At 44.8% G+C, this 24,312-nt stretch overlaps 1 protein-coding gene across 9 annotated transcripts in view; it reads left to right on the plus strand.

The window, feature by feature from the left end:
- The window catches only part of PLCL2 (phospholipase C like 2), a 375,002-nt gene that overhangs the window by 74,705 nt on the left and 275,985 nt on the right, over positions 1 to 24,312 (plus strand). The gene's annotated exons all lie outside the window — the stretch shown is intronic.

Consider the following 24,312-nt stretch of genomic DNA (forward strand, 5'->3'; position numbering starts at 1 on the left):
AACTCACCTGAGCTAAAAAAAAAATTCTAACTTATCCCTATCAATTAAAAGCAGAATGAAAATACAAACAAAAAACAAACTTTGAAATGTTTGTATGCTAATGCCAGAGGTCTAAGAAGTAAGATGGGAGAATTAGAATGTATAGCAGTGAATGATGGGTAGAAATCCCATATGTGTTGGGTAAGAGTATAGTGATATGAGTATACTACCGTCCACCTGGACAAAATGGTCAGATAGATGATGAAATACAGAGAAATCAAGGAAGCAAACCAATTTGGCAGTGCAATAATAATGGGAGATTTCAATTACCCCATTATTGACTGGGTAAATGTAACATCAGAACCTTGCTAGAGACAAAGTTCCTGGATGTAATAAATGATTGCTTCATGGAGCAATTGGTTCAGGAACCAAGAGAGGGAGCTATTTTAGATGTAATTCTTAGTGGAACGCAAGATTTGGTGAAAAGTAAAGGTTGTGGGGCCACTTGGCAACAGTGATCATAACATGATCAAATTTAAACTAATAACTGGAAGGGGGACAATAAGTAAATCTGCAGCTCTAACACTAAATTTTAAAAAGGGAAACTTTGTTAAAATGAGGAAAATAGTTAGAAAAAAACTGAAAGGTGCAGCTGCAAAGGTTAAGTGTTCAACAGGCTTGGACATTGTTTAAAAATACAATCCTAGAGGCGCAGTCCATATGTATTCCGCGCATTAAGAAAGGTGGAAGGAAGGCAAAACGATTACCGTCATGGTTAAAAGGTGAGGTGGGGGGGGGGGGGTAGGGGAGTTGTATACAAGTTAAAAAATTGTATCTTGGCAATCTACGATTGTTACTGATGTGTTCTCTGGATGTGGACTATATTCACATATGTTTCTTAATGATGATGTGCTTATTTGACTGATGTTGTTTGATTGTCAATAATAAAAATTTTATAAATTAGAGGAAGTGACGTCAGCGAACAAGCTGGCTGCCTGACTCGTGAGCTCCCGCACACTTCCCCAGTAAAAGCTACTTTTTCGCAGATATACCCAGTGCAAATCTTCTAAAAAACGCAGCTTTTCTCTATAGTTAGCCTCGGTGATGGCAGCGAAACGAAAGTCCGTGGACTTTCAGAGCTTCTCATACCAGAAGGCCGGGGGAGCGGCGACGGAGGCCCAACTGCGGGGCGCGGTTGCAGACGCACCCTCGGACTCGGCAGAGGGAGAGGATGAGTTTCACATTTCATCTGACGAAGCTCCTACTCGATCGGAGTTCCGAGAATGGTTTTGCAGCATCAGAGCAGATTTAAAAACCTACAAAAAAGAAATCCGGGAAATGATGGAGGATTTCCGCGAGGAGTTAAATGCGGTGGGCCGCCGGGTCGATGAGCAAGAGGGCCGCATGGATGAGCAAACCGAGGTTACCAAACATCTTCAAGATGTGTGCACCGAGTTGCAGGGAGAAACAGCAACCATGCGGGCTAAAATGGCCGACCTGGAGAACAGGGCTCGGCGGGGAAACCTGCGCTTCAGGGGCTTTCAGGAGACTCCTAACAATGCTGACTGTGAGCTGTTGATTGCCCGCTTTTGCACTCATCTGCTTCAAATTGGCAATCCAGATCTTCAGATGGCAGAGACTGAGATTAAGCTGGACCGTGCGCACCGGGCGTTGCGTCCGCAGCGAGCTAATACCCCAAGGGACATCATTGTGTGTTTTCACAATTACTCTCAAAAAGAAAAAATAGCTAACGCAGCCCGCAAGCAGATGAAATGGATGTGGGAGGATCAGGAAATTTCTGTTTTTGCTGATCTCTCCCAAGCCACGCTGCAGAGCCGTTTTGAGTTCAGGGAGATCACGCAATTCCTCAGAAACGCGAATATTAAATATCGTTGGTTGCATCCCTTTGGGCTTATTTTCACCAGTGAAGGGAAGACAACACAGCTGCACTCCGTGGCGGAGGCGACGTTGCTCCTGAAGGAGAGAGGATTCCAGCCCACAGCTCAGGCGGACACTTCCACTCGACGGGCTACCATACCTGGGCAACATCCGCGTTGGCAGCGAGCCACCACCAGGAATAGCAGATTGAAGAGGAATTCCGATGCTGCTAAACAAGCTACAGGGAATACTTGAGGCGAACTCTCCAGACTTTATTTACTGGTTATTGTGTTGAAGCCATTGTTTTAGGCCTCGTTTTCCATGCTTGGGAATCTATTAGCCTACGAAGTATAGGGGTTTTCCTAAGGTTTAAATGTTCAGCGTAAGTTTCACGTTACTGTCACTGGGTTTATCCATATTTTTTCATGGTTACTGGGAAGGGGGGAGCTCAGTTAGTTATAATCTTCCTCCATGAGTAACCGGAGAATGGATCTACAAAGTGGTGTTTGTAGACCACTTAAAAGGGGGGGAGGGTTGGGGGAGAGGGGAGGGAAAAGGGTGGGTAATGGGAGGGTTAAGCAACCACAACTACCAGCTCAATTATGGCAAGCGGGAGGAATTCCCGCTAATGAAGGTATGCCGGTATGGAGGCCTGAGAGGCGGGCCGGGGCCCGACTGCTCCAAGCATATGGGGGGGGTGGCCTTGATATGCTACTATGACTAATATACGTATAGCCTCTCTTAATGTTAAGGGGCTCAATACTTCTTATAAGAGGCGCCTCCTTTTCAGGAGCTGGGTTACCTTAAGATTGATGTTGTCTTGGTCCAGGAGACGCACCTGCGGGCGCGTTACGAATCCTTAATGAAGTCTCCCTCATATCCGCACCAATTTTATGCTGCAAGCTCCAAGAATGCAAAGTATGCGGGGGTGGGCATATTGCTTAGCCGGAATGTAGTTTTTGAGTGCCACAGTTGTATTAGAGACCCCATGGGACGCTACCTCATACTGGTAATTTCTATAGATGGGGTGGATTACACCTTCATGAACGTTTATGCCCCAAATAAGGATCAGGGATTCTTCTTTGATCAGCTTAGCTCGCTTCTCTTGCTGCACTGTCGGGGCTACCTCTTGATGGGGGGTGATTTTAATGTGGTTAGAATACCTAAAATAGATGCCTCTAAAGGTTCTGTATCGACTCCCCGTAGGCAGAGGGTTAAATTGCAAAATTTGATGGATATGTGGCAACTGATTGATATATGGCGGTTGCACTATCCCACATCCCGAGTGTATACCTACTACTCTGCTGCACATCTCACGTATTCCAGAATAGATTATCTGTTCACAGATAAAGGACTATCGCATCATGTACTATCGTCCGATATAGCTCCAGTGGTATGGTCTGATCATGATGCGGCAGTTATAGACGTCACTCTTAAAGGCTATGATGCAGGTGTGCGCTTCTGGCTCCTTAACGAATCCTTACTACGGGAAGAGGACTATAATACGGCCCTTATTGATAATATCAAATGCTTTTTTCAGCATAATATCGGGGAGGAGGTATCTGCACCTATTGTTTGGGAAGCCTTCAAGGCCTACCTTCGAGGTCTGCTAATTTCCAGAGGCACCTATGTCAAAAAACAAGATTCTCAGGCAGCGCAAGAACTAAGGGACACTATAAAGAGTTTATCTAAACAACACCAGGCTGGGGGTTCGAGGGCAGTTTTATTAAAACTAGAGAGAACCAGGGAGGACCTCACCCGGTTGGAGTCTAGGAGGATCACTCACTCCATGCTTTTGGCTAAACAGGAACACTTTGAGGGGGGAAATAAAGCGGGAAAAAAGTTGGCCAATCAGTTGAAACGTGTACAATATCAAAATAATATAGCCAAGGTTAAATCTGATAACGATAAAATACTTACCAATAATACGGCCATACGAAAAAGATTTTTAGAGTTCTACTCCCAATTATATGCGTCCAATACTGCTATTACACAAGCTAACGTGGATGGGTACTTGGATGGCGTTTCGCTGCCCCGTCTATCACCTGAAGCTCAATCTGCTCTGGATGCAGAAATTACGGTAGCTGAAATTCTGGATAGCATAAATACTATGAAGGTGGGGAAGTCCCCAGGACCGGATGGCCTGACGGCCCAATTTTATAAGCAGTACGGCCCATATATTGTAGCCCATCTCCAAAAGGTATATAATTCCCTTAGACATGGTGCCACGCTGGGTCCCCAGGCAAATCTGGCGGGAATAACAGTGTTACCTAAGCCAGGGCGTGACCCCACAAGTTGTGGATCATATCGTCCCATTTCACTGATAAACCTGGATCTCAAGATTTTTGCGAAAATTTTAGCTGGCCGCCTGACCAACTATATCACCTCTCTTATCCATCAGGATCAGGCTGGCTTTATTCCAGGAAGAATGGCCGGGGACAATGTCCGCAAATTGGTCGATTTGTTATGGATTGCCCATGAACGCAAGGACGATGCGCTTTTTCTATCCATGGACGCAGAAAAAGCGTTCGATATGGTGCATTGGCCATTCTTGTTTGGGGTTTTGCGACAAATGGGATTTGGTCCGTACTTTTGTAAATGGTTGCATAAATTATATGATAAGCCACAAGCCTGCCTTAAAATCAACGGGGGGTATTCTGATAGTTTTGAAGTGGGCAGGGGTACGCGACAGGGGTGCCCTTTATCGCCCATTCTTTTTGCCATTTTTTTAGAGCCCCTTGCTATTAAAATTCGTAGTAATCCCTCCATTTGTGGCTTGCTGGCGGGCGGTGCTCCCCGCAAACTTTGTTTATTTGCTGATGACATCATATTCACAATTAGGGATCCCCATGTCTCGTTGTCAGCAATTGAACAAGAAATACGGCATTTTAGCGAGGCCTCGGGCTATAAAGTCAACTGGGAGAAATCCGAAATATTGAATGTCACCTGTGCCCCAGCTGTGGTGCACTTTTTAAAATCGTTCCACCCCTTTCGTTGGACCAATCACAAACTCAAGTATCTGGGTATATATCTTACTAGTCGCCCAAAGGACCTTTTTAGTTGTAATTATCCTCCTTTAATTAAGAAAATATTCTTTGATCTAGACACCTGGCACAGGTTACCCATTTCGTGGCTGGGACGAATAGCTACAGTAAAAATGAACGTGCTTCCCAAATTGTTATATTTATTTCAGTCCTTACCTGTTGCTGTTTCTACTGCAGCATTGAAATTATGGCAGAGATGAATTTTTAGTTTTATTTGGAGATGGCGCCCGCCACGGGTTAGTCGACACGTGCTCCATCAATCCAAACTGGAAGGAGGACTCAGTGTCCCAAATTTTCAGTGGTACTATATTGCTGGTCAAATTAGACCTATTATAGAGTGGCATGCAGAACGGGATCAGAAACACTGGGTAGTGATTGAACAACATAGGGCGCTGGGGATGAAGTTGGCAGCTATGCCCTGGCAGCCATGTCACACCTGGAAGGAGCATCAGGATTTATTGCCCACTACGAGACATACCTTGTCCTTGTGGTCTACCTGGAAAGCTAAACTAGTGGGCACTAAAACTTATTACCACTTGACCAGTTTATATCATAATATTGATTTTCAGCCGGGTGTTCCAACCTCAGCATTCCGGGCATGGAAAGACAGATCTATCACTAGATTGGAGCATTTATGGGGTGGAGATAAACTCATTTCTTATGCTTCATTTCAAGAGTCACTAGGCATGCCGGGTACGGAATTCTTGGCATATAAGCAATTGGTCCATTTTTGTACTACTAGCGGTATTCCGGCGGACCTGTTGAGAGGGAAGACCTTATTCGAAGGCTTTTGCTCTACTCCACTCAGGACGCGGGGCTTGTTATCTAGAATTTATAAACTAATGAATACTAGACTGTTGCCCAGTCCTAGCTATGCCAAGGCGTGGAGTGCTGATCTTAAACGGGACATCCCCATATCTGATTGGGATCGCATATATATTCAGATTAGTAAAGCCTCAGTATCCGCATCCCTAGTAGAAAATGGTTATAAGCTTATGTACCGATAGTATGTAACGCCAGCTCGGTTGCGGAAAATGTCATCCAAGCATGATGGTTTTTGTTGGAGAGGGTGCGCTGTTGAGGGGACGTTTCTACATATGTGGTGGGAGGGGGGTTGTATTAAACCCCTCTGGCAGAAAGTGGAAGGTTGGATTTCTGATGTGCTTACTAATCCCATTTGCCTTTCAGTGGAAGGAGCGTTGTTGAATGACTTTGGTGAGGGGGAAGTTACGGCGCCGTTGGCTTTCAGTGTACAAGTGTGCATAGCTGCCAGGCTGGAAATTGCGCGCCTGTGGAAGAGTACAACAGGACCCAATCTGGCAGCAGTTCAGAGCAGAACCGATCATGTTTGTACATTGAATAAGCTCACGGCGGAAAAGCATAAAAGAGTAAAATCTTTTCAACGCATTTGGACTCCCTACTTACAGTGGAGGGCTTCACAGTCCTCTCATTCCTCGAACTAGTGGTTTTCTTATACTCTCATTGCACGTTATTTCTATGCACTGATATCGAAGGCTGTCACCTTTACCTGGACTGGCTAGTCTTCTCATCATGGGCCGAGCCGTGCTTTTATGTTCTTTTAGTCATCTTAGCTCGCAGTCTATCTAAATTTATCTGAGCTGATGATTCGGCATTCCATAGCTCTAGTTGGTGGTTGTATGGGGTCTTTCAATTCTGACTTATTGTAGAAATCTATGTATGATGTTTTTTTGGGGGGGAGGGGTTGTATACTTTGAAAACACAGGGATGCATTGTATTCTTTGCTATATGTTTTTTCTTGCCAACATTGTATTTTGTCTTTCTATGCATCAATAAAACTGTTCAATATAAAAAAAAAAAAAATTTTATAAATTAAAAAAATAAAAATGAAAAGGTGAGGTGAAAGAGGCTATTTTAGCCAAAAAAAAATCCTTAAATTGGAAGAAGGATCCATCTGAAGAAAATAGGATAAAACACAAGCATTGTCAAGGTAAGTGTAAAACATTGATAAGACAGGTGAAGAGAGAATTTGAAATGAAGTTGGCCATAGAGGCAAAAACTCATATTTCCTAGCGTGTAGCAGATGGACTCAAAACAAATGGGTATAGTGTGCTCGTGCTAGCAGTTGGAGACGGATCTGACGTCAGCACGGGTACATATGCCCCCGCAGGAAGTGTAGCAATTCAGTAATTTCCGTCTCCAAAGCAGTTTGGAGCTACCTCACGCTCACTGAGCGTGTTTCCAAATTCTAACGACTAAATTCCTAGAAGAAACCTACTGAAGACGAGCCCCGCACTCATGCGGTGATACCAGTCGGTCCCTCCCCCAATTGAGTTTCCCGAGCCGACTTCGTGGTCCCTTGGAGGTAGGAGCCTCGGTCCGGTGGCCAACTCGTGGCAGGGACCTAGCCCCCCGAGTGAGAAGGGCTCGGGCGCGGCGTAGAGGCAGCCTCGGTCCCGGCGTGGACTTGGCCCCCGAACGAGACTAGTTCGGGCGCGGCCTAGAGGCAGCGGGTGCACTTCCTTGAGCGCGGTGTGAAGGTACTTACCCTCTCCCCCCCGCAGCCGGAGACCGCCCGGGTCGCAGCCGGGAAGCGCCGAAGACAAGGTAAGGCGTACATCTGTATTGTGGTCTCCGAGGAAGTGTGGATTTGCGGGGCCTGCCTACGTGGCAGCCCGCCAAGGAGGTCGCCATTTTGCCTGCCTACTCGCCTTCGCTGCTTAGACGCACGTTGCTGTACGCACGCAGAGATAGGCGCCCGTTGCTAAGCGCACGCCGCTAGGTTAGGCGCACGTTCATAGGCGCACATACATAGCCGCACATCCATAAGACGCCCATTCATAGGCGCACGTTCATAAGCCGCCGTTGGTAGGCGCACATCATAGGCGCACGTCCATAAGCCGCCGTTGGTAGGCGCACATCATAGGCGCACGTTCATAAGCCGCCGTTGGTAGGCGCATATCATAGGCGCACGTTCATAAGCCGCCGTTGGTAGGCGCATATCATAGGCGCACGTCCATAAGCCACCGTTGGTAGGCGCACATCATAGGCGCACGTCCATAAGACGCCTGTTCATAGGCACAGGTTGATAAGCGCATATTAGTAGGCGATACGTATTGCAAAGCGTATGGAGCATAAGAGAACCCATACGCCCGCGGAGCCGGCACCTCCAGAATCAGGCATAAGAGCTCTCAGCCTCTGCTCAGCATACAACCTCAGAGCCACACAGAGCGAGGAAGCAGACTCACTATGTGCCCAATGTGAGGAGGCCATGGGAGTTCCAGGACAGGACCGGTCCCAGCCCAGCGGTTCCTCAGGGAACACCCCAGACTTAGCAGGCCGTGGTGAGCAGCCAGGGAACCCGGGAGACCTGATGCCCCTAAGGCCAGATCCGGCCTCACTCTCCTGGGTGGAATTATTCAAGGGGATCCACGCCTTTGTCCAGATGCAATCTGCTCCTCGAATGGCCTTTTCTGTCCCAGATGATCCGGCCCCTGGACCCTCGAGGCCTAGGCACGGCCACTCGCCACCCGGAAGCCCCACTTATGGGGATTCGGATTGCTCCGAGGAAGATGAGGAGCCCCCCGAGGAGGGAGAACGTCCCTCGGAGATAGAACCCTATCGGACCATGAGATGCTTCTTTCAGAGAGAGGATCTTCCAGGCCTGGTCTCACAATGCCTATCAGAACTGGCTATTCCGGGCCAGGACACACCAGGGGACCCTACAATGAACCCCCTGTTAGAGGGCCTGCGCCAAACGGCTCACCATTTTCCCCTCCTGCAAGCTGCACGGCAGCTAATCGATCTGGATTGGACTGCGCCGGAGGCCGCATTTAAAGGGGGTCGGGCCTTGTCAGGCATGTACCCCTCTGGACCCGGCGTCCAAGGAGCTGCTGGCGAGCCCCAAGGTAGACACCATAGTTAATGCGATAGTGAAACGCAACACCATTCCGGTTGAGGGGGGAGCGGCCCTCAAGGATGCCCATAACCGGCGCATGGACACCATTCTGAAACAAGCCTTTGAGGTAGCAGCCATGTCCCTACGAATCGCGACCTGCTGCACCGTGGTAACGCGTTCTTGTTTATCGCAAGCTAGAAACAACACCCCGGGAGAAGACATGGAATCAGCTCTCACATTCCTCACTGACGCAGCCTCCGACCTCGTCCGTACGGCAGCCGAGGGAGTGTCATCCTCAGTGGCAGCCAGGAGACAGCTCTGGCTACGTAATTGGGCGGCCGACTCTTCCTCCAAGACGCGCCTCACAAGAATGCCCTTTAAGGGATCCCTACTGTTCGGCAATGATCTCGAGAAATTGGCTAAGAAATGGGGTGCCTCTCCATTACATAGTCTACCAGAAGACAGGTCGAGGAGGAGCCAGCGTTCTTTTTCTAGACCACCCAGAGGTAGAAACTCTCAGCGCTTCAACCCTTACAGGGCTCGCTACCAAGCACCTCGTTCTCAGGCCAGGAACCAGCCCTTTCGGGCTAAGCACAGCAAGAGGAGAACCGGCTCGGGTTCTGGTCCCGGCTGCAATCCACAATGACAATCAACCGACCCATCCGGGGGTAGCGGCCATAGGGGGCAGGCTAACCCTCTTCTACCGCAGGTGGGTCGAGATCACTTCGGACCAGTGGGTCCTCGCCATCATCCGGGAAGGGTACTACCTGGATTTTCTTCGGCTTCCGCCGGCCAAATTTGTGGAATCTCCTTGTTCACCTCTCAAGAAGACGGCATTAGAAGTCACCTTGCAGAGGCTCCTGGCCCTAAAAGCCATAATCCCCAGTGCCTGCAGGGGAGATAAATTCTGGGCATTATTCCATTTATTTCATAGTACCCAAGAAGGAGGGCACTTTCAGGCCCGTCCTGGACCTCAAGTCAGTCAACCGACACCTACGGGTCCCCAGCTTTCGCATGGAAACGCTGCGGTCTGTCAAGAATGCGGTACAGCCAGGGGAGTTTCTCACCTCTCTAGATCTGTCGGAAGCCTACTTGCATATCCCAATCCATCAGGATCACCAGCGCTACTTACGCTTCAAAGTCCTGAATCAGCACTTCCAGTTCCGAGCTTTACCCTTCGGGTTAGCCACCGCGCCGCGGATCTTTACCAAGGTAATAGTAGTAGTATGGCGGCACTCAGGAAGGAAGGAATCCTTGTCCATCCCTATCTGGACGATTGGCTGATCAGGGCAAAGTCACCGGAGGAGAGCCGCCAGGCAACCAACGGAGTTATTGCTCTTCTGGAAAGCCTTGGATGGGTAGTAAACTTGAACAAGAGTTCCCTACAGCCTTCTCAATCACTGGAATACCTAGGGGTCTGATTCGACACCCAGGAAGGCAAGGTCAGCTTGACCTCCAAGAGAAGATCAAAGCTCCAGAACCGTCTGTGGGCCCTGCTGAGCGCCACCCGGCCCACAGCTTGGGATTACCTACAGGTCCTCGGCCTTATGGCATCCACTCTGGAGGTGATACCATGGGTGCGGGCTCATATGAGACCATTACAATGCGCCCTGCTATCTCGGTGGAGCCCACGGTCACAGAACTACACCACACACCTACCTCTACCAGCCAAAGTGCGGAATCAGATACGGTGGTGGTTGCAGCCCGGCCACATGAGCCGGGGGTCAAGAATGTCCTCCCCAACCTGGACCCTGCTCACTACAGATGCCAGCCTGAACGGATGGGGAGCACACTGCGAAGAACTCACCGCCCAAGGGCGGTGGAACAGAGAAGAGTCAAGGTGGAACATCAGCCGACTAGAGGCACGGGCAGTCAGGCTAGCGTGCCTGCGATTTGCCCACAGACTTCACAACAGAGTGGTCAGAGTGATGTCAGACAACGCCACCACGGTGGCATACATCAACCGACAGGGCGGAACCAGAAGCCAACAGGTATCCCTAGAAATAGCCCCCACTGATGACTTGGGCGGAAGAAAATCTCCAGGACATCTCCGCCGTTCACATCGCTGGGAAGGACAACACCACGGTAGACTTCCTCAGCAGAGAAAGCCTAAATCCAGGGGAATGGCAGCTGTCGCCCACAGCTTTCCAGATGATTGTGGATCAGTGGGGACACCGGGCATGGACCTATTAGCAGACAGGTCCAACGCTCAAGTACCCAGATATTTCAGCCGCAGGCGGGATCCGCTATCCCAGGGGATCGATGCCCTGGTACAGCCATGGTCTCAGGGGATCCTGCTATATGCCTTTCCTCTATGGCCCCTGCTGGGCGCCATTCTACACAAGATTCGGCGGCACAGAGGCCCAGTTCTTCTAGTGGCCCCGGATTGGTACGCGACATGAGAAGACTACTGGCGGGGAATCCTCTACCCCTGCCTCCACACAGGGACCTGCTGAGGCAAGGTCCCATCCTACACGAGGATCCAGCTCAAGTCTCTCTTGCGGTCTGGCCATTGAGAGGGCTAGACTGAAGAAAAGGGGATACTTGGAGCCGGTAATAGATACACTTCTCCGAGCACAAAAGTTCTCCACATCACTCACATATATAAGGGTCTGGAGAGTTTTTGAAGCCTGGTGCGACACTCACAGCACCAATCCACATGCCCCTAAAATCCCTATCATTTTGGATTTCCTGCAAGATGGACTTCGGACGGGTCTGTCCCTCAGCTCCATCAAGGATCAGGTGGCAGTGCTGTCTTGTTACGGTCCCAGGAGTGACGGCAACACCATTGCCAAACACCCAGACGTCTCCCGTTTCCTGAAAAGAGTGAAGCACATTCATCCGCCACTGAAATGGCCAGTGCCCATGTGGAACCTCAACCTAGTGTTGGAATTTCTAGCGGGATCCGCCTTCAGACCCCTTCGAGGCCTGTCTCTCCGTGTGTTAACCTTGAAGATGGTGTTCTTGCTGGCTGTGTGTTCAGCACGCTGCATCTCAGAGCTGCAAGCACTGTCCTGCCGTGATCCGTTTCTCAGAATCACTCCAGAGGCTATCTATCTTCGCACGGTTCCTTCCTTCTTACCCAAAGTAGTCTCACACTTTCACCTCAACCAAACCATATCCTTGCCAACTACGGAAGATTTGAAGAAGTCGGAAGAAGGTTGAATACTGCGCCATCTCGACATCGGCAGGTTGCTGTCCAGATACCTGGAAATGTCTGAAGCAGTATGAAAGATGGACCACCTGTTCGTCCTACACAGCGGGAAGAAGCAAGGGGAAGCGGCCTCACGGGCAACCATCATCCGCTGGATCAAAGAAGTTATCAAGGCAGCCTACGTAGAAGCAGGGAAACCACCGCCTCTACGGGCTAAGGCTCACTCTACCAGAGCACAAGCAGCCTCTTGGGCAGAAACTAGGATGCTGTCGCCGGCAGAGATATGTAAAGCGGCGACGTGGTCCTCCCTCCATTCCTTCTCCAGATTCTACCGTCTGGACGGCCAGGGAGGACACAGCATTCGCAAGGGCAATCCTAAAGGGTCCTCGGGCAGCCTCCCGCCCAGTCCGGGAGTACCTTTTGTACATCCCACTTGTTTTGAGTCCATCTGCTACACGCTAGGAAATGTGGAGATTACTTACCTGATAATCTCGTTTTCCTTAGTGTATGCAGATGGACTCAGCATCCCGCCCGGCTGCCGGCATACATGGGGATTCACCGACTCACGGTAAGCCATGTTTTCTTATAATAGGCCATCCACCCTGCCGGGTGTCGACGCCTTCCTGTTGAGAACACTGGCGGTCTCCAGCTACTGTCAATCGGTCAGGGTAATCCTGTTCATTTAATCGATCGGTCAGCTACACATATATCCATACAGCTTTTGCAAGGAAGATTACTGAATTGCTGCACTTCCTGCTGGGGTATATGTACCCGTGCTGACGTCAGATCCGTCTCCAACTGCTAGCACTAGCACACTATATCCACTTGTTTTGAGTCCATCTGCATACACTAAGGAAAACGAGATTATCAGATAAGTAATCTCCACAATAAAAACTTTTTAAAATATATCCAAAGCAAGAAACTTATGAGGGAGTCGGTTGGACCATTAGATGACAGAGGGGTTAAAGGGGCTCTTAGGGAAGATAAGGCCATTGCAGAAAGACTAAATGAATTCTTTGCCTCCGTGTTTAATAATGAGGATGTTGGGGAGATACCAGTTTCGGAGATGGTTTTCAGGGGTGATGACTCAGATGAACTGAACGAAATCACTATGAACCTGAAAGATGTAGTAGGCCAGATTGATAAACTAAAGAGTAGCAAATCACCTGGACCGGATGGTATGCATCCTAGAGTACTGAAAGAACTCAAAAAATGAAATTTCTGATCTATTAGTTAAAATTTGTAACCTATCATTAAAATCATCCATTGCTCCTGAAGACTGGAGGGTGGCCAATGTAACCCCAATATTTAAAAAAGGCTCCAGGGGTGATCCGGGTAACTATAGAGCAGTGAGCCTGACTTCAGTGCTGGGAAAAATAGTGGAAACTATTCTCAAGATCAAAATCATAGAGCATATAGAAAGACATGATTTAATGGGACACAGTCAACATGGATTTACCCAAGGGAAGTCTTGCCTAACAAATCTGCTTCATTTTTTTGAAGGGGTTAATAAACATGTGGATAAAGGTGAACCGGTAGATGTAATGTATTTGGATTTTCAGAAGGTGTTTGACAAAGTCCCTCATGAGAGGCTTCTAAGAAAACTTCTAAGGAGTCCCACAAGGATCATCACTTTCACCCACCCTCTTCAATATCTACCTCCTCCCTCTCTGCCATCTACTCTCAAACCTTAAGCTTACCCATTACCTCTCTGCAGACGACATACAAATCCTCCTTCCGATCACAGAATCCCTTCAGAAAACCATCACGTACTGGAACGAATGCCTACAGCCCATCAAAAACCTACTCTCAAGCCTCAACTTAGTATTGAATGCTAATAAAACCGAAATGCTCATTGTCTCCCAGGAGCCACACACAATCTCTTCCAGCCTCTCTCTACCAAACACAAACAACTCGTTCTCATCTGACGTCAGAGACCTTGGAGCATGGCTTGATAATCATCTAAACCTAAAAAAGTTCGTAAACAATACCACAAAGGACTGCTTTTACAAACTGCAAGTCCTCAAAAATCTTAAACCCCTCCTTCACTTCTCCGACTTCAGGCTAGTACTACAATCCATCATTCTTTCTAAGCTCGACTACAGCAACTCCCTGCTTCTAGGTATACCCGCCAACACTATCAAACCATTACAGATGGTTCAGAATTCAGTGGCTAGAATTCTAACTAGCACTAATAAAAAAGATCATATCACCCCAATCCTTCGGAACTTACATTGGCTCCCCATTAAACAAAGGATACTCTATAAGGTACTCACTATCATACACAAAGCGACAAACAAACTAGCCCCCATCACATTAAGCTCTCAACTCCAACCGCACACTTCCTCCAGACCAATCAGAAGCACATACAGAGGAACACTGCATGCTCCGCAAATAAAATCATCATTGAGCAAACGAGCGCTATCCTCAGCAGGCCCACACCAGTGGAACACGCTTCCCCCAGATCTTAAACTAGAACCCGGTCATCAAGAATTCAAAAAAAGACTGAAGACTTTTCTCTTCCAACAAGCTTTCCCAGACGCTTAATCTTACTGTGACGGACAGACTTCCTAATTACTAGGTATCCCTTAATTATGGACACTGTATCAAATACTACTATTAAGAATCTGCAACTGGACAATTATCTTGGAGCTCAAAAATTCACTTTATTTCATATATTTATTTGGCATTGCTTATTTTATATTTATTGCTACGTTAAATAGTTATACTTCTTATATATAAAATATTATATTTCTTTATTTACTTCCAGTTAAACTATTATTACTTTATTTAGTATTATGTTAAATTGTCAACCATTTATACTGTTCCATATGTTCTACGGTTCCATGTAAAGCTCCGCTCTCTGTTGAGCAGTTCTTCGTTTTATGTAAACCGGAGTGATTTGTAGTCCCTACAAGAACTTCGGTTTATAAAAATTAAAAATAAATAAAAATAAATAAAACTAAAAAGTCATGGGATAGGAGGCATTGTCCTTTCGTGGATTTCAAGCTGGTTAAAAGACAGGAAACAGAGAGTAGGATTAAATGGTCAATTTTCTCAGTGGAAAAGGGTAAACAGTGGAGTGCCTCAGGGATTTGTACTTGGACCGGTGCTTTGCTTTATATATATATATATATATCTATATATCTCTATATATATATGATCTGGAAAGAAATACGACGAGTGAGGTTATCAAATTTGCGGATGATACAAAATTATTCAGAGTAGTTAAACTACAAGCAGACTGGTGATACATTACAGGAGGACCTTGCAAGACTGGAAGATTGGGCATCCAAATGGCAGATGAAATTTCATGTGGACAAGTGCATGGTGTTGCTTATAGGGAAAAATAACCCTTGCTGTAGTTACACGATGTTAGGTTCCATATTAGGAGCTACCACCCAGGAAAAAGATCTAGGCATCATAGTGGATAATACTTTAAAATCGTCGGCTCAGTGTGCTGCAGCAGTCAAAAAAGCAAATAGAATGTTAGGAATTATTAGGAAGGGAATGGTTAATAGAACGGAAAATGTCATAATGCCTCTATATCGCTCCATGGTGAAGACCACACCTTGAATACTGTGTACAATTCTGGTCGCCGCATCTCAAAGATATAGTTATGATGGAGAAGGTACAGAGAAGGGCAACCAAAATGATAAAGGGGATGGAACAGCTCCCCTATGAGGAAAAGATGAAGAAGTTAGGGCTGTTCAGCTTGGAGAAGAGATGGCTAAGGGGGGATATGATAGAGGTCTTTAAGATCTTGAGAGGTCTTGAACAAGTAGATGTGAATCGGTTATTTACTCTTTCGGATAGTAGAAAGGCTAAGGGGCACGCCATGAAGTTAGCATGGGGCACATTTAAGACTAATCGGAGAAAGTTCTTTTTCATTCAATGCACAATTAAACTCTGGAATTTGTTGCCAGAGGATGTGGTTAGTGCAGTTAGTACTTTACTATTACTTAGTATTGCTATGAACAACAATACTGGGACTGGCAGAATTACAGGCAATAAAATACATTCTCTGCTTTAAATGTGCTCCTAGGACACATGGAAAATTTTGGTATCAAAGTATATCTATTCTATTCTGCAATCTCTGCATACATTACCAATACACAGCTACACACACACACTCAAGGGTGTTTGTATATATTTGGTTAATCAATATATTGTTACAGTAGTGGATATAACAGTAACAGGTATAGCTAGCTAGTAGCTAGCTACTACTAGTACAGCCACTAGCTACTTAGCTAGAGTAGCAACCTCTCTGTGCGCTGTAAGTGCAATTTAATATTGTATTGGCCTGAAATTCTTTTATACTTCATTCACACAATCATGCTGTCTGAGATGGACGCTGAGGCAGAGGAACCCAGCGAGGACTTGCCTGCCTCAGAGGTGGACACTGGGGGAAAGGAGCCTGGGAGTGAGAAGCCTGTGTCGGGGACACAGCAGGACAGAGTGTTCATGTCTTGTGACTCCCGGACTGGCTTCTCCTGGGGGCCACAAGAGGCAGCAGCGGCAGTGTTGTGGTAGCGGCACTGCCAGGCGCCCCAGCAAGCGATGCGGGGAGCACAGCTGCATAGAGCCAAGCCTCTCTTCCACCCCTTGACCTTGGATCTCTGGCCTCCACAAGAGGCTCACTCCTCCCAGTCACAGGGAAAGTTCGGATACCTAAGCAGTGGAAAGTTCGTTTTGATGAAAACCAATTGCTCAACTAAGTCTGGAGACAAACGTGCATGGTGTGGACTCACTATGTTCCCTGTCATTGAAAATACTCTTTCACTTTGCACACTTGTTGGCGGGCAGGAAAGAAAGTGCTGTGCTAGTATTGCAAGATCAGGCCACATTGACGCTTTCTGTGCCCAATATCTCAAGGGATCTGAGTCCATGCTCTGAATTGGCTCAGACAGAAAACTCTTAACATGCACTTCTGAAACATTCTCCTGCAGGTAGGACTCAGTAGTCACTCTTCTGCCAACAGCTGATGCGATTGCTTGTGACATGGCAGCCAGTTCATTAAACTTGGAATGACTAATAATTTGTCATGGAAGGGGTAGGGGAGCAGCTGATCATACTAGTACTTGAGCAGGATGGAGTTGGAGACTGAGAGGATGATACTAATTCTTTTTCATAGTTACCAGTGGAACAGACCCTGTTTGATATTGTTTTCAACCATTGTAATCAACTTTTTTTTCAAATGTATAATAGCATTGTTCTTGAGAGCAATACTGCCTTTCACACGTGGGTCACACATCGTGGCTAACATATAGCAATCCCTTTGCTATATGTTACAACAAGCATTAACACTTCCTTAGAGAAATCTGGCTGATGCAGAAATTCCTCTAATACCTCCTCCAGATAATTTATTACAGGGATGACGCCACCCAAAGTGGCATTAGCTGAACTCAATGCATCAGTATATACTTTGAAAGGCTTGAGGACATGCACCATCTGTGCAATGTTTGTCCAGTCTTGACATCCAAGAGGATTTTCCAATCCAATTTCAGTTGCTATTGCCAAATCATGAAGAGGTGTCTGCTGTTCAGACAACCTCTCCAACATAAGATAGGTGGAATTCCATCTGGTAGGCACATCCTGAAGAAGGTTGTGCAAAGGTGCGCCAACTGCTATTTGCCTCTTTCTGAGTTGCTTCCCACTTTTTACCCTACGATTGAAATGCCCAGCTATTTTGCGACACTTTTCAATCAACCGCTTCAGGAGTTGACTACTACAACTAGTACCACCTTCCTTGCCACTAAGCCCCAAAGCATCCCTCACTATCAGATGCAGGGTATGTGCAAAGCATCGGATGCCGTTGAATCCACCATCAGCCAGAGCCTTAATAATATTGGAACCATTGTCAGTAATGAAATATCCATTTAAGCATTCCATATCACTGCTTCTAAGGAGCCCATTCCATTTTTCCATCATCCCCTGAATTGCGTGTAAGATATTTTCTGAAGTGTGGCTCTTGTCTAGCACTTGAGCATGCAGTAAAGCCCAATGGTATCCTAGCGAAACCTTTTTGGAGCTGCTGGTGCTACTGCTGCCACTGCCAATGCTGCTTACAGGTATTAATGCCTCATCCAGCTGTCACCAATGTGCTGTTAGAGACAAATATGCATGCATTGCATTCATACTAGTCCAAACATCAGTGGCGAGATGGATGCTCCTCCCCTTTGCCCTTGCCATCACAATCTGCATTTCAGCACAACATTTTCTCTATAGGGAAGGAAGCACCTGACGGCTAAATGTACTTCTTGAAGGAAGTTTGTAGTGAGGGGCGAAATAATGGAGCATCCGCTTAAATCCCTCATTTTCTACAATCTGCAGTGGCTGATCATTCAAAGCAATCATTACAGCAATATGTCGTGTACCCACTTTGGACATTGCCTGCTTCCTGCTCTGTGACATTGCAGAAGAACACCACCCCATCTGCTCCATGGTAGCTTGCCGCTGCTGCTGGGGATGAGGAAGAGAAGACTGCTGCTTCTGCAGATGCACACAATCTGTATCTTCTTTAGTACTACTACTTTCCTTCTGTGGCTGCTTCCCTGTCGTTTTACTTGAAGCCTGGGCAAGCATGGTGGGACCAGCTTCTTCTGCAAGCAACAGTGCTCTATGTTCTCTTTCAAGGTGATATTTCATGTTGCTGTTAGTAAGATGTCCAATAATTCTTCCACGGCTCACCATCTTTTTACAATGGATACATTGTCCAAATCTCTGGTCAGCCACAACATGATAATGATTCCAAATCTTTGATGTCCTTGTACTGTTCCTTACTCTAGGCTGGTTATTTGTTGTCGTTTTCATACTAGTAGTAGAAATAGTAGTAGTAGTTTTAGTCACGTGTGGATGTTCAAATGGTGTAGGGGACAGGGTACCAGCAATACTGCTGGCACTGGCAGTAGTTTGTTTTGCAATCTGACTAACATTGTCATTGCTGGTGTTCTCCTCCTCCTCCTCCTCCTCAGAATGTTTACTAGCCAAAAACTCTTGATCATCCTCCTCCTCCTCAATATCTGATTCATCATCATCCAAGACTTTCTGTAGCACCATTCTTTCATCTAAGATTTTCACCTTTTCCTCAAATTTTGCTCGTTCCTTCCCTTGCAACAAGTTTCCTTGCGCTTCTACATCCTCTTTCTTCTCAAAAAAATCGCAGTTTTTTCCTAGGGACTGGCAGACAGCTCTTTCCGGTAGCACTAGCACCATGTTTTTTTCCAGAGGGTACTGGTAGTGGCATGATGATCCTGTGGTCAAAGAAATATATAATAAATATAGTACATTAAACAAGTTAATAAATTCATTTGGTATTCATTTTTAAAACTTTATTGAGCTAATAGAATTAGCTATTGCTAATTTGCTATAGGCTACCCCCAGACCACAGGACAAATAAGGATATAGTGATTATTTATTAAGTCAGTGAGTGACACTGACAATTGATAATTTGATATAGTATATATATTATATTGCAATTGCAGTATTATATTATTTATACCATGCATTGGCCAGAGCATCAAACTGCAGCAGACTGAAACTAGGCTGCAATACTTCACTCATTACATTAGCCTCCTGGCAGTGGCTAGGCTTTTCTGTTAATACTACATCCAAGCCAAGCATTGAGGTTATAGCAGTTGTGAGACTGCAATCCTATTCCTATTTTTTCCTATCCTTTTCAGGCTTATTTTGTTCTTTGGACTAAAATAACTTCTCCCTCCCACTTCAAGTCTTACCCCCAAATCTCACACACAGGAGCAGAAGCCTCAAGCCAAGCACAATATAGATACATAATATAGGATATTGGACAGACTATTGGCCAATTATAGGTTTAGTAGTAGAATTGATTTGATAGTGACTCACTGGCTTTAATAGCTAGCCATAGCCAGTGACACTAGGCTAATAGCCAAGCTAGCTATAATAAATCTAGTAGATTAAACACATTAATACATCTATATAATATTGATAAATATAATATTATATTTATAAATCTATTAAAACTCTACTGCTGCAATGCACAGAAAGCACCTACCTTGTCCTTTATAAGCACTGCTGCTGGAGTGCTGGAGCCTAGGCTAGGAATTCTACGAACGAAGAGCTCACTCAAGAAACAGAAAAAAAAAAGTAGGTAGCAGTACTAGAGCTCACTGGTTGTGGCTATTGGCTACTTTGGCTAGTGGTACTGGCTGCTAGCTTTATAGGCTACTGTGGCTACTGGCTAGCTAGTATCATAGGCTGATACTAATCAGCTAGCTAAGCCAGCTACCCCTTATTAATAACAAAGACTGTATAATATTAACTATCAATTAACAGCTGCAGCTAGCTATTAATGACTGATTGAATAAAGAGCTGATGTTTTCTCCTCAAACCTACAAAACAAAAGCAACACATAAGCAGAGCACCCCTTATTATATAGCTATTATAGCTACTGACTAAAAGTAGGAGGGAAAATAAACCTATTAATTTAAGTGGCCAATTCAAAAATGATGCAAATGAATATTATGCATATATATTGCAACAACGATCCCCTTTCTAAACTACAGCACAGGGATTGGCAAATTCAAAACATTTCATCTGCCAGTGCACCTGATAACAGAAGAATAAACAAATTCTAGTCACATGACTGACATAATCACAGACACACTACAGTAGGATTAGAACTTCAAGCTAATAGCTCTATCCCCCTTTCCCATTCCCCATCCCCCATATAAAACAATCTGTAAAAAACAGCACCTCGGCTGTTGGTAACCTTGGTAATGAATAAATAACAAGAAGACACCCAATAGGAATACATATTAATCCTTAAATTGACAAAGTGTCAATTTAGTATCAATTTATATTACTGCACACGAACATATATCAATGCGCACTGTCATATACATTGTGCGCACTTTTAATCCGTTAGTGCGCGGTATGGTGTGGTGGCATTTACTGCGCCCTAATTCCAGAGACTGCGCACTAACTGATAATCCATGCGCACTAACATCAGTTAGTGCGCAGTAATTCAAAAACGACTAACCCGAAAATTCGTGGAATTTTGATTCTTTTTTTCCACTTGCCGAACAATGACGAATTAGACAATGTCGTTGGCATTGCCTAATTCGTGAAAAACGAATGCACATCCCTAATATGCATCACCTTGCACTTATCCACATTAAATTTCATCTGCCATTTGGATGTCCAATTTTTCAGTCTCAGAATGTCTTACAGCAATTTATCACAATACACTTGTGATTTAACTACTTGAATAATTTTGTATCTGCAAATTTGATTACCTCACTCGTTGTATTCCTTTCCAGATCATTTATAAATATATTGAAAAGCACAGGTCCCAATACAGATCCCCGAGGCACTCCACTGCCCAGTCCCCTCCACTGAGAAAATTGTCTATTTAATCCTACTCTCTCTATTTCCTGTCTTTTAGCCAGTTTGTAATCCACGAAAGGACATTGTCACCTATCCCATGACTTTTTACTTTTCTAGAAGCCTCTCATGAGGAACTTGGTCAAAGGCCTTCTGAAAATCCAAATACACTACATCTACCGGTTCACCTTTATCCACATGTTAACTCCTTCAAAAAAGTGAAGCAGATTTGTGAGGCAAGACTTGCCTTGGGTAAAGCCATGCTGACTTTGTTCCATTAAACCATGTCTTTCTATATGTTCTGTGATTTTGATATTTAGAACACTTTCCACTATTTTTCCTGGCACTGAAGTCACTCACTGGTCTGTGGTTTCCCAGAGCGCCCCTGGAGCCCTTTTTAAATATCGGGGTTAAATTAACCACCCTCCAGTCTTCAGGTACAATGGATGATTTTAATGATGGGTTACACATTTTTACTAATAGATCTGAAATTTCATTTTTGAGTTCCTTCAGAGCCCTGGGGTGTATACCATCCAGTCCAGGTGATTTACTACTCTTCAGTTTGTCAGGCCTACTGCGCCTTCTAGATTCACCGTGATTTGGTTCAGTCCATCTGAATCATTACCCATGAAAACCTTCTCCGGAACGTGTACCCCCCCAACATTCTCTTCAGTAAACATCGAAGCAAAGAAATCGTTTAATATTTCCACAATGGCCTTATCTTCAAGTGCCCCTTTAACCCCTCACTCATCTAACGGCCTGTCTGACTCCCTCACAGGCTTTCTGCTTTGGATATATTTTAAAAAGTTTTTACTACGAGTTTTTGCCTCTACGGCCAACTTCTTTTCAAATTCTCGCTAAGCCTGTCTTATCAATGTCTTACATTTAACTTGCCAATGTTTAGGCTTTATACTATTTTCATCTGTTGGATCCTTCTTCCAATTTTTGAATGAAGATCTTTTGGCTAAAATAGACTATTTCACCTCACGTGAAAGTGGTTCCAATGAAGAATTTTTACTGGACCCTATAGGTCGTCCCAGTGGGTAGAAAGTCCTGTTGCGAATTTTGGTAAATTGTAAAATACAGGAGTTACTGAAAACTTCTTTTTTTAGTAATAAAGATGCTTCTTTCAAAGTAAAAAAAACCAATCTCACTAGCAGAGGTCACAATATCCGAAATCTGACTAATATTGTTGTAGGCCTTGTGTCAAAAGTTAATAACGATTGTCATTCAGTTGACTGTATATTTCTCCTTCATATCATGGACTATCAAGGAGGACAATTTTGCCCTCCTTGTCAGCTGGTTTTATAATGACTTCTGAATTTTGTCTCAGTTCTTGTAATGCTGTAAATTCTTGTTGATTCAAGTTACAGTATTGATGATGTGGAGGATCAGCCATAATAAAGTGAACATCCTGGAGTATTAGTTGACGAAAAGTCTTAATTGCAGCATCTTCAGGACCTAGAGGTGGCCAGGAAAATAGATATTTTAAATTAGAAATGTCTAAAGCTGAAGGATGTTGGGCAAAAATTAGTTGCACTTTTAATGAACGAATGAATCGAAACAAACTAACTTCATAAGCAAAGAAGTCAAAATGAAGTGTAGGTACAAAAATTTAAACTGCATTCTAAAACCTTTTTGCATCTCAGAAATAGGCACAGAGGATAATCTCAACAATTAAGGATTCCTGACATTTTGAGAACGAGTCTGCTTGGATGAACATTGAGATATGGTTGAAAGTGCTTGGGACCCTGTGGGTTCGAAACGGACTTGATGTGTAGTTCGAGATGCCTTCCTGCGTGGTCCTAAGAAACCCGAATGTTGATTAAGAGATGGTAAATTTTCCGTGGTGCAGCGACTACCTCATAGATCTTGATAACTGGAGGAATCATCACTACTAGAATCGAAAATTGTATGTCATCACATTCAAGAAAAGACTTAAAACCTGGCTTTTCACACAAGCCTACGCCTGAGTTGGACTTTACAACACCATACTTTCCTGGACAATTTCATTTTATCCCACTTCGCTTAATAATACTAGAATTAATTGCAAATCCCTCTTGCCAATTTTCAACTTCTTGATACATGATTGATTCATTCTAATTGCTAGTATATAAGATTGCTGTTATTTAAACTGTTTTTTTTTATAATGTGTTATTTATTTGAATTTTCTCCAAGTTCCTCATTTTCCTTGTTCTCTGTAAGACTCACTTGTTAAGTCATTTCCATGTTATATGTAAACCGAAGTGATTACTAACATTGTTACCAGAACCTCGGTATATAAAAAATGCTAAATAAAATAAATAAATGTCAGGACTGTCCCTTCAAAGGCGTCATCCAGTTCGTACGAACTGAATGACGCCTTTGAAGGGACAGTCCATTGATCATCATTATTAGTTTGTCCAGTTGAAATGAATAAAGATGGCTTTGTTAAAAGTGCTTGTAAATCAACATCTGAAAAACTTAGTTTTCAGGCTCAGAGAGGACATGACTCACCAAAAGGTAAACTACAAATTAAAGAGTGCGCAAAATCTACAATCTTAGGCCAAAAACCAACATAAACAAAATATGGGATCAAACCAAAGTTATTTTAAACTCTAGTAGCAAATTGTAGAATTGTGAAAACGGTGTCACCAAGCCTGACAGCATGTCATGCACCACAGTGCTAGGTCCGTCCAGATATATCAGTCATCCACCTTTTCAGATATAACCGGCGACTCCTGCAGCTCGAGCAGAGATGGATTTCAAAGTTGCAATCTGTTGTGCCACTCAGATTGAATACCGAATTGGATCTTAGTGTTTTTATAGGTTGAAACTAGGTATCATGACACCATGAATGCATTGTTCTGATTAATACAGTTGAAGTGGCTGTGACGTCTTTTTCTAGTGCCCATAAAAATGGTGAATTCAAGGCTCCAGTGTCTCCTTATGAATTCCTGGAGAGATGAGATATCTTACAACCAGAAACACCGTTTTGTAGTAGGACAAGTAAATCTTAATTTTTATATTTGACTGTT

This window comes from Rhinatrema bivittatum, chromosome 2 (genome assembly GCF_901001135.1).
Source record: "Rhinatrema bivittatum chromosome 2, aRhiBiv1.1, whole genome shotgun sequence".
NCBI lineage: Eukaryota > Metazoa > Chordata > Amphibia > Gymnophiona > Rhinatrematidae > Rhinatrema > Rhinatrema bivittatum.